This window comes from Nanorana parkeri, unplaced genomic scaffold, assembly GCF_000935625.1.
Source record: "Nanorana parkeri isolate BGI_ZX_2015 unplaced genomic scaffold, ASM93562v1 scaffold153, whole genome shotgun sequence".
In the NCBI taxonomy this organism is placed as follows: Eukaryota; Metazoa; Chordata; class Amphibia; order Anura; family Dicroglossidae; genus Nanorana; species Nanorana parkeri.
In genome coordinates, this window is record NW_017306421.1 from 1,378,321 (window position 1) to 1,388,366 (window position 10,046).

Genomic DNA, 10,046 nt, shown 5'->3' on the forward strand with positions numbered 1-10,046 from the left:
TATATATATATATACACACATACACATATACATACATACACATATACATACATACATATAAAATGAACACAAGAATTCTAATAAAAATGAGAAAACATAAAAGGAAGGAAGAATTATCCTTCTTTTGTGTCAATTTGTAAAAAAACTAAATCTATGGATTTGACTTATGAAAACTGAAGCAAAGCACAATATGATAAACCACAGCACGGTGATTTTATACATGTATTTCTCAATGTTAGATTAGCAGATTTAAACATTTTGCTTCAGTTTTCATAAATCGTTCCAAGTTTCAAGGACCACTTGTAAATTTAGGAGTCTATTTATAAAACATATGCAAAGCTATTCGTTCAGCAAAAACTGCATGTAGATCGTTCTGTGTGAATTAACCAGCATTTGCTCATTCGTTCGTAGGGATTTTTTGGACAATGTATAAAGTTGTGGCTGTTGTGCGAATGGGGCAAAATCGAATGTTCTTAAAAGTGCATTTCCACTTTTCAAGTCGCTGTGTTCTCATTCACACAGCATATCAAAAAAATGTTTAAAAAAATATTTAATAGCTTTTAGATGTTTTGTTGCAGCAGGGATTATATGCTGGTTACAGGATTTTCTGTAATCACTTTCACAGTGATCTGTCCTTATAGAGGATTTAGGACTGACATTTTAGGATTGTGTTCCTCTAAATAGCTTCATTAACATGTGAATGTTGGAGCCAGGGCTGTAATCCTTTATTAGGAGAGACAGTGATCAAATCTACTTTAAAAATCTCAATGAAATGGCATGGTAGAGATAAAGTTAACAAATCCCTCACAACCCCTCCTAACAGTACAAAGAAGCAAGTAGAAATTATTATTACAGGTATTTATATAGCGCCGACAATTTACGCAGCACTTAACCCTTAAGAAGCCAAGTACAATCCCTAACTCAGGTAAAAGCTGCAAGAAGCATTTTTTAAATATTTTTTCGCCTATACTATGTGGGAACATGTAACACACATAAAATATGTGTTATCCCAATTTGGCTGAGAAAGTGGAAATACGCTTTAAAATAGTCTCTTCTGATCTTAGGGTAATTTTCTTTTAGGATCGAATGTGCTTAGTATCCAGTACTGCTTACATTCGCCAGAGAAATCCATACAGCTCAATTTGCCAACATTGGAACAAACATGATTTGCTAAATGAATGTTATATTCACCCTGCGAAAGACAATTATGCATTTTGCATATATTAAAAACCTTTGCAAGGGCGTTATTCACAACCTTTGAGTGAATGCTGACACTTCACAGAGAATTGTTTAGAAATACACCCCCGCCTGATATATTTACTCCTATTAATCTTTCCAAATGACATATACCTTGTACTCAAATACGTCTTCTGCTGCTACAAATGTCCATTTATATACAACAGAATAAAAACATCAATAAGCAGCTACAATATTATTTACTACTATATTTTGTATATTTCGTAATACAGTGACAGAAAAATAAATAAAAACATTCAGTACTCCAATTGAATATTGAACTTGCCTTTTTTCTTTCAGATGTCTCTCCCCTTGTAAGTCACCATCTTGACTGTTGCAGGGCAGATGTCAAAGGAGCGTTTAAACCCATCCAGCCCTCCAGGAACTGCTCAACTTGTTGAGATTTCACACAAAAGCACACTGAAGAAAACGGCGCGACGCCTCAAGTATGGGTGACTATGTGCTATAATCGAGTACGCAGCAAATAAGGCCCTACATTTCCTTAGTATAGATGACGTCTTCAAAGGAAATACGGTAAGCGTGTGTATTTCAATATTTTCAAATACTAATTTCTGTATCACATGGATGAAATGCTTATATGTGCATAACTATTCATTTTAATATACATATCTACCCATGTAAACCTGTATCCCAGTACATACTGATCATGCTGCTACTGTCAGTATGATGGAATCAGTACTTACAGGGCTAAATACTGTAAATTCAACCATGTTTGTGCATCCACATATTTACGGTTATCCAGGAATATGCCATAAAGTAGGCATTGCATGAAAAAGCAAGGTCCACTTCTGCAGCCCATTCGTTCTGTGTGATCAGAGGCAAAAACAAACGTACTTCTATATTACGCATGGTTTCTTTTCAGGTGGAATGTAATGTAATACCGCATTATGGAGTTGAGGAGCATAGGAAATATGTATTAAATAAATGAATATGTTCCAGTATTTGAAATCCCACTGGCATTCCTCGCTAAACCTCTGACATACATACACATGCATGAAACATACATCATTTGAATGCCACATGATCAATCATATGAATATTTTTATACACAAGTGTAGAATTGTTACTATACAAGAACAAATAAAGCAAAGGTTTTTTAAAAAAAAGTGTATATATATATATATATATATAGTTATTATGTTGGCTTTTGCAAAAACAGGTTTACACAGAGCCATTATTTATTGGTATCTTTTATTTACTAAACCTTTATAGTGCTTCCAGAGTACATACAACCATTCACATCAATCCCTGCCCCAAAAAGAGTTTACAGTCTAAAGTCTTTACCCCACACATACAAATACATACATACACACACACACACACACACACACACACACACACACTAGTTCTAGGACCTGTTTGGCCAGGCAGCAGTTAACCTTCTAATAATTTGTTTAGAATATGAGAGGAAGGTGAATCATTCCGAAGAATCCCATGCAAACACAACATGAACATACAAATTGCAAGAATGTGTCAGTGGCAGCCATCAATCTTAGAATAGGTGAATTGTAAGGAGAGGGGACAAACCACCCAACCAGCCATATATATTTTCTGCAGCAGACAGGCATACACAGATACAGCACGAACAAGGCATAAACAGATACAGCACGAACAAGGCATACACAGATACAGCACGAACACTAGAAAAGCACTCTGAATTTCACACAGACATGCAAAGGACAAAAGCTCAAATACTTTTACAAAATACTCATTACGATTCTTATATTTTCACAAAGTCCATTCATTCCAGGTCTGTGAGGCAGCTGCAGAATGCATACGGTTGCCAAAACTTGGTTTAATCTTACAAATGACACTTTAATGATGCGGTTACTTTGTGTTTCTAACTTCAGGTGGAACTGCATTAGTGTAATATCTGCAATGTCATAGTAATTGGAATGGAGGAAAATTTGAGGTGGCAGTATTAAGAAGCCTAATGAAAGAACTTGATGCAGATAAAAAGGAGCTGGGTGCACATTTAGAGCTGTAAAAGGAATAGAGAGTAAAAAGGGTGCCGTCACTGCTGACTTTCGTATTTTTGCCAGTTTCCAGGTTGTCTCCGACTTCAAGGGCGACTTCTCATCACATGTGTAGGGGCTGTGCTGGCTGTTTCCAGCGCAGCCCCAATGCATGACAAGGGATCTGCTTTGTCACAGATGGGCACCATTTACACCACTGCACTGTGGTGGGAATGCGGTGGTGTGCACTGAAAAAAATGGTTTCATTTTTTATGTAGCAGGATGCAAAGTGCCACTGTAAGAAGTGCAGCAAGTGAAATCAGAACTCCTAACCAATCTGCATAAAACAGAAGTCACCAACTTGCGCAACTAGTTCGATTGGTTATGGACTGTACATTAAAAGACTTAAAGGAGCTCCGGTTATATTAGCAGTTAATCCAGAAATAATGTATGCACTTATCCTGCAGCCCGGTTAGTTGGATAGGGAAACATAAAAACCAGTGCACAGGTCTAAGTGCAGAATAAAAGTAATTGTTTAATAAAAAAAAAAAAAAAAAAAAAAAAGTAAAAAGTAATGCACTTACAGGATATTTAAAAAAATCTCGCCTGTCACACATCAGATGGAAGTCAGAATTCACCTGCTGGTCCAAGATTGTTCTCAGGATGGAAGGCACATGAAGAGAGCAGAGTCCAGTCCAGAAAGATTCCAGATCACCTGTGCTAGGAGACACAGGTCTGACCCGATGGCTGAACAGTGCTGCGGCTGGTTCTCCTCAAGGTGGGACTACAGCTGTTGAGTTCTTCCGGGTCGTGAACTGTCAGACGTTGCTAGGCCTGGCTTGACAAAATAGGTGAACTTCTGAAAATCACTTTGCCTAGCAACGTCTGACACTTCACGAACGAGAAGTACTCAGCAGCTGTGGTCCCGCCTTGAGGAGAACCAGCTACAGCATCGCTCAGCCATCGGATCAGAACTTTGTCTCCTAGCACAGATGATCTAGAATCTTTCTAAACTAGACTCTGCTCTCTTCACGTGCCTTCCATCCTGAGAACAATCTTGGACCAGCAGCTGAGATGGGACTTCCATCTGATGGGTGACAGGCGAGATTTTTAAATATCATGTAAGTGCATTACTTTTTACCTCTATTAACCCCTTTGCGTCCACTGATGTACATAGTATGTCTTTGGCAGTGGGCCCGTTTAAAAGCTGGCTGTCGGCTGTACAATAGAATCGATTCTGGTGGCTCAGCTGCCGCCAGATGGCTTCTACGGGCCAGTGTCTTTTGGAACCCCAGTATCACCTTAAAGAGGACCTGTCAACACCAATATGTCACATCACATAGGGTGGTTGTTAGCTAGCCACCACTCCAAGCTCACTCACGTGATGGAAAACAATCTCACGTTAAGTTTGCTATTTTGTATAGTTAGTCCATCATGGGAATGAGCTTGGAGTGGTGGCTACTTTACAAGACACACAGGGACCAAGGGGGAATAAAAAATAGCCACCCTCCAGAAAGAACGACAGTGTCAGCACCAATTCAGAGATTATTTGAGGATCAACAGCCGAGTGGTGCACACATAAGATACATTTTTGTAAAACGTTTTAGGATTTAACTCCTGAGTTTAGTGTCACTTTAAGGCTGAGCTTCAGGTAGATACAAAAAAATAAAAATAAACTCCAGATGATGTAGATATGTATTCAGTAAAAGCTGCTTGTCTGGAGTTCAACTTTAATGCATGACATCAAAATATTCTTGAACTTTTATTTAGAGTGCAAGAGATTGCAAGAAGTGTGTTTGTAAAATTCTGTGAGTTTAATACAAAGCAGACCCACTACACTGTCCTGCATTTTGCCGCATATTCCAGCAAAAAGACTTGAGACGCTACATTATTTTCAACAGGATCCATTTTTAGTCTCTATTGAACCAATGAGCTATGCTGCAAGAATATAAAGTGTCTGAAAATGATAAGCAACGCGACTGGGCATGGCAACATGCATCAATGCAAAGAGGTTTTTTTCTCTGGTGGGAAAGAGCCCAAATAACACTATTTATGAACAGGTGAAACTCGAATAATTAGAATATCGTGCAAAAGTAATTGCAGTAAGTGCTGCAAAAGGGGCCCAAACCAAGTACTGAGTACATATGCATGCTTATACTTTTCAGAGGTCCGATATTGTTCGATGTACAATCCTTGTTTTATTGATTGCATGTAATAATCTACTTTTTTGAGGTTGTGGATTTGGGGTTCTTGGGGTTTTCATGAGCTGTAAGCCATAATCATCACAATTATGACAAATCACGGCTTGAATTATCTTGCTTTGCATGTAATGAGTCTATCTCATATATTAGTTTCACCTTTTAAGTTGCATTAGTGAAATAAATGAACTTTGCACAATATTCTAATTATTCGAGTTTCACCTGTATATACACGTGCACTGCCCGGAAGCCTCAAGGGCTGATATTGAGCAGAATTGCTAGAGAGAGTAACAAATCAATGCTTGTTCAGCAAATAATTTGGAATGCCTGACCCCCCAAAAAAAGGGCAGGGAGCCTCTTGAATTGCCTGTTCCAGCACAGGTACCAACCACCACATACATTTGAATTCAGAATTGTGTATGTGCTGCACATAGAAAGATAAACGTATCCTACTCACATGGTGATATTGAAGCAAACAGAATATTTCCCTGGGAGTAACAAGTGCCTCCAAATGCCCAAGGCATACATTATTATTTTTAATTAACCCCTTCATGACTGAGGCCCTTTTTTAATTTTTTGCACCCATGTTATATTCCACATTTTAGGCCTGAAAATGACGTAAAACCCCCCAACATTATATATTTTCTGAATGCCAAGACCCTATAGAATAAAATGGTGGTAGTTGAAAATTTTTATGTTGCGCAATATTAGCGCAACTCCTTATTAAACCCCAAAATTTAGTGACAAATTTAATTAAATGCCCCAAAACACAACAAATTACCCATTTTTTTAATGAAATATAAAAGATGAGGTTACAACGAGTAAAACGATACCCAACATGCCCAGTTTACAGATTGCGTGCGACCGTGAAACGGCGAAAAACTGCAGTACCCCAAAAAGTCAATAAAAGACGCTTTAAAAGCCCCCACAGGTCATCAATTTAGAGATACCCCAAAATACTGGCCCTAGAATTATTGCTCTCACTCCGGCGTGCGCGGCGATACCCAACATGTGTAGCGCGTTCGTCGTTTTCATGCGTAGGCGCACCCGACGCGTGTTTACGTGGCGACGCGCGTGCTCGCGGGGGCGGGGTACTTTTAAAATTTTTTTTTATTATTATTAGATTTATTTTATTTCATTTTAATTTTAAAAACTGTTTTTTTTTTTTTTTTTTACTTTACTTTGACTGCTATCACATGGGGGGGCTTGCAAGCCCCCCCATGTAATAGCAGATGGTGGTGACAGGTCCTCTTTAAGGTGATGCTGGGGGTCCAAAAGACCCTCAGTGTCACCTTTACACTAGAAATGAGCTATTGAAGTGCAGATCGCACTTCAATAGCTTAGACCTGGGCTGCAGGAGCCCAGAACTGACAGCCCAGGGACCGGAAGTGATGCAATCTGCATCGCTCCCGGTCCCATAGAACGGGGAGGGGATCGATGAACGGAAGTTCGTCGACCTCCTCCCCAGCTCCCCGCGGACACAAAGATCGCCGGTCCCGGGCCCGTAGGAGGGGCAACGGAGCCCGGGAAGCACGGCGGGGGTGTCCGGCGGGGGGGGCGGCCCCTTCTTCGGGACGCAGAAGCGATCTGGCGACAGGTAAGTCGCCAGGATCGCTTCTGTTGTAAAGCCGACAGTCGGCTCTACAAGTTTAAACAGACTCCTGGCGGCAAAAGTCGCCGGGAGTCTGTTTAAACAGCCCCGATGCTGGCGACGTACACTGTACGTCGTCAGTCACGAAGGGGTTAAAGAAGAAAAGTTATGTGTTGAAAAACTAAAGCAATGCTTTAAATGATAAGCTTTGTTTGCTTTCATCAAGCTCTTTATTGGCCAGCCACGGGTCACGCACATTTGGCCAAATCTTTTACCAAAGATGACTGGAGGTGAGAGATCTACCTGTTCTCCATAAGATTTTCCCTGTGTAAGGAGACATCACATTCACTAGCGCTAAGCTCGGGCGTGTTCGCAGCTCCATGTGCCGAGCCCGCCAGGAAGCTGACAGCGCCAATCACAGGCATTGAGACATTTCCTGATCTCTGCAGCTGCGGACCTGGAACATGTCTCAGTACCTGTGATTGGCGCTGCGCGCTGTCAGCTTCCTGGCGGGCTCGGCACGCCCGAGCCCATCACTAATCATCACTAGCTCATGAACTCCTTCCATTTCTAATCATCAAAAACAATGTTCATACTGTTCCCACAGCTTGTATGACCACTGTGCCAGTCCACCTGTTTACTGAATAGTAGAAGTGGAGCTAGGAGGTTGTGTCTTTGTGTTTCCTTTTGTTTAGTAGGTTTGTTTAAGTGGTGGTCATCTGGCTGTGGTCTAGCACTAAGCTCAGGTAACCCATTTAAATGCCGTTTGTTGTGCTAGGTGTATAAACTCCCCAGGTATGGTGTGAGGGAAGAGTGAGAAGTAATCTAACCCCAACAATATTTCTTACTGCCAAATGTTTGTCATCCATCAACCTGGCTGCCATTTAATCAATGAATGTAACCTGTATTCAAAATAAAGACTCACAATATCAAAGCAATCTTAACACGCTACTACAGATAATTTAACATCTGTGTTTACTTATTCCATTAAAATTTCTGTGGTGCACAAACTTCCCGGTTTTAATATGCCAGTCACAAATACCTTTTCCACCTCTTGTTCATTGCCAAGATGCTGCACCAGGTCGGCATACTTCTTCCAGTAGATGTGACAAAGAGGGTAACGTGAGAGGAATGCATCATAAGCTTTCCTACATGCCGCCAGGTTTTTCTGTGGAAGAAAATGAAAGACAACGACACTGACAACTACATATGCACTTTAGAGCAAGCAAAATGTTAGTCCAAATGTGTAATGACAACTAAGAGAATTAGGAGTGCACACAATACAAGTCTGAATAAAATAAACCAGTGCTAATGATGAATCAGGGACGAAGCTGGGATTAACAGACAATTTCTCCATACACGCAGGCCAATAAACCCATGCCTCTAGATACCATTGGATTATGCCTAGACTTTGGCAAGCATAAAGCAGTAAACACTATTTAGCCACATTTCCAAAAATCATCCAGCCAATTTCAACTAAATGTGTTCTGACATTCCTGGAAGATAAGTATCTACATAGTCCCGGAGCAATCATTTGATGTTGTTCTTGAATCTGTCCTTACACCCTGACAGGGAGAAGATGACTGGTTGCTAAGAGGAAAGCAGAAATCACCAGCACTCAGTAAATATCTTTAATGTCCATTTAATCAGACCAATCGTCATGAACAAAATAGCGACGTTTCGGGACCGCACAGGATCCCTTCATCAGGGCGACAATGTAACGAACCTTGTTACATTGTCGCCCTGATGAAGGGATCCTGTGCGGTCCTGAAACGTCGCTATTTTGTACATGACAATTGACGATTGGTCCGATTAAATGGACATTAAAGATATTTACTGAGTGCTGGTGAATTCTGCTTTCCACTGATTGTTGCATGGTGCCACCCGTGATTGTCACTGCGAGCACCACTACAAGTACTTGGGCCGGGAGCGCTGTGAGGAGTGCAGCTGGACTTACTACTTTCTGGTTGCTAAGGGGAACACAAACCTCAGAAAACTTTACTGCAGGAGGCTAAAATCACAGCCAATATTACAGGCTTGCCCACATTAAATGGCTAATGATACCCTGTCAACAACAGCCTGGTGGTAAAAAATTATTAACAGAAAAGAATCTGACAAAAAGGTATGCAAAGGCAACACAAGGAAGAGACGGCATTAAAAAAAAAGGAGAAGAAGCAGCTATTAAGCCTTTACCTGATGTTCTGAATATGCTACCAGTTTAGTCCAAGCAATGAAATTGTACGGTTTCTCTAAAGCTGTTTTCCAGTAGGTGTTGAACTCAGGAGGCATGTTACATTCCACAACACAGGATTCCTCCTCCTCATCACTACCGGAACAGTCCTCCGTGGTCAGAACATCGCAGTCCATGGTGAGGAAATCAGACACGGAGGAATTCCCTGGAGGTAAAGGGCGACAACTTTACACTTATATTGTGCATTTCCATTATTAGGCACTGTGGTATGCAAATGGAAAAATACGCTAAATTTTCACAGCCACCTCCAGGGCTGCAGATGCTTGTCCATCCTCAGTAAGAGACAACTGGACAGCATAGAACATTTTCAGTCACTTTCAGTTAGTCTGTGTATCATGTGGAGTATAATAAACTTTTTTTAAATTTGACTTCCGTAAAACTTAAGGGTGTATTTATTAAACATTTGCATCCCAAGGAACATGCTGTACATTATCCTGGCCTTCAGCTTGGTCAGCAAGACCTCTTGGGATCCCAAGGAACATGCTGTACATTATCCTGGCCTTCAGCTTGGTCAGCAAGACCTCTTGGGATCCCAAGGAACATGCTGTACGTTATCCTGGCCTTCAGCTTGGTCGGCAAGACCTCTTGGGATCCCAAGGAACATGCTGTACATTATCCTGGCCTTCAGCTTGGTCAGCAAAACCTCTTGGGATCCCAAGGAACATGCTGTACATTATCCTGGCCTTCAGCTTGGTCAGCAAGACCTCTTGGGATCCCAAGGAACATGCTGTACATTATCCTGACCTTCAGCTTGGTCAGCAAGACCTCTTGGGATCCCAAGGAACATGCTGTAC

The 10,046-nt window shown here is 41.0% G+C and overlaps 1 protein-coding gene across 1 annotated transcript in view; it reads right to left on the minus strand.

Annotated features, from left to right (window-relative positions):
* The window catches only part of LOC108785243 (pre-mRNA-processing factor 39-like), a 32,684-nt gene that overhangs the window by 16,836 nt on the left and 5,802 nt on the right, over positions 1-10,046 (minus strand). The gene's annotated exons all lie outside the window — the stretch shown is intronic.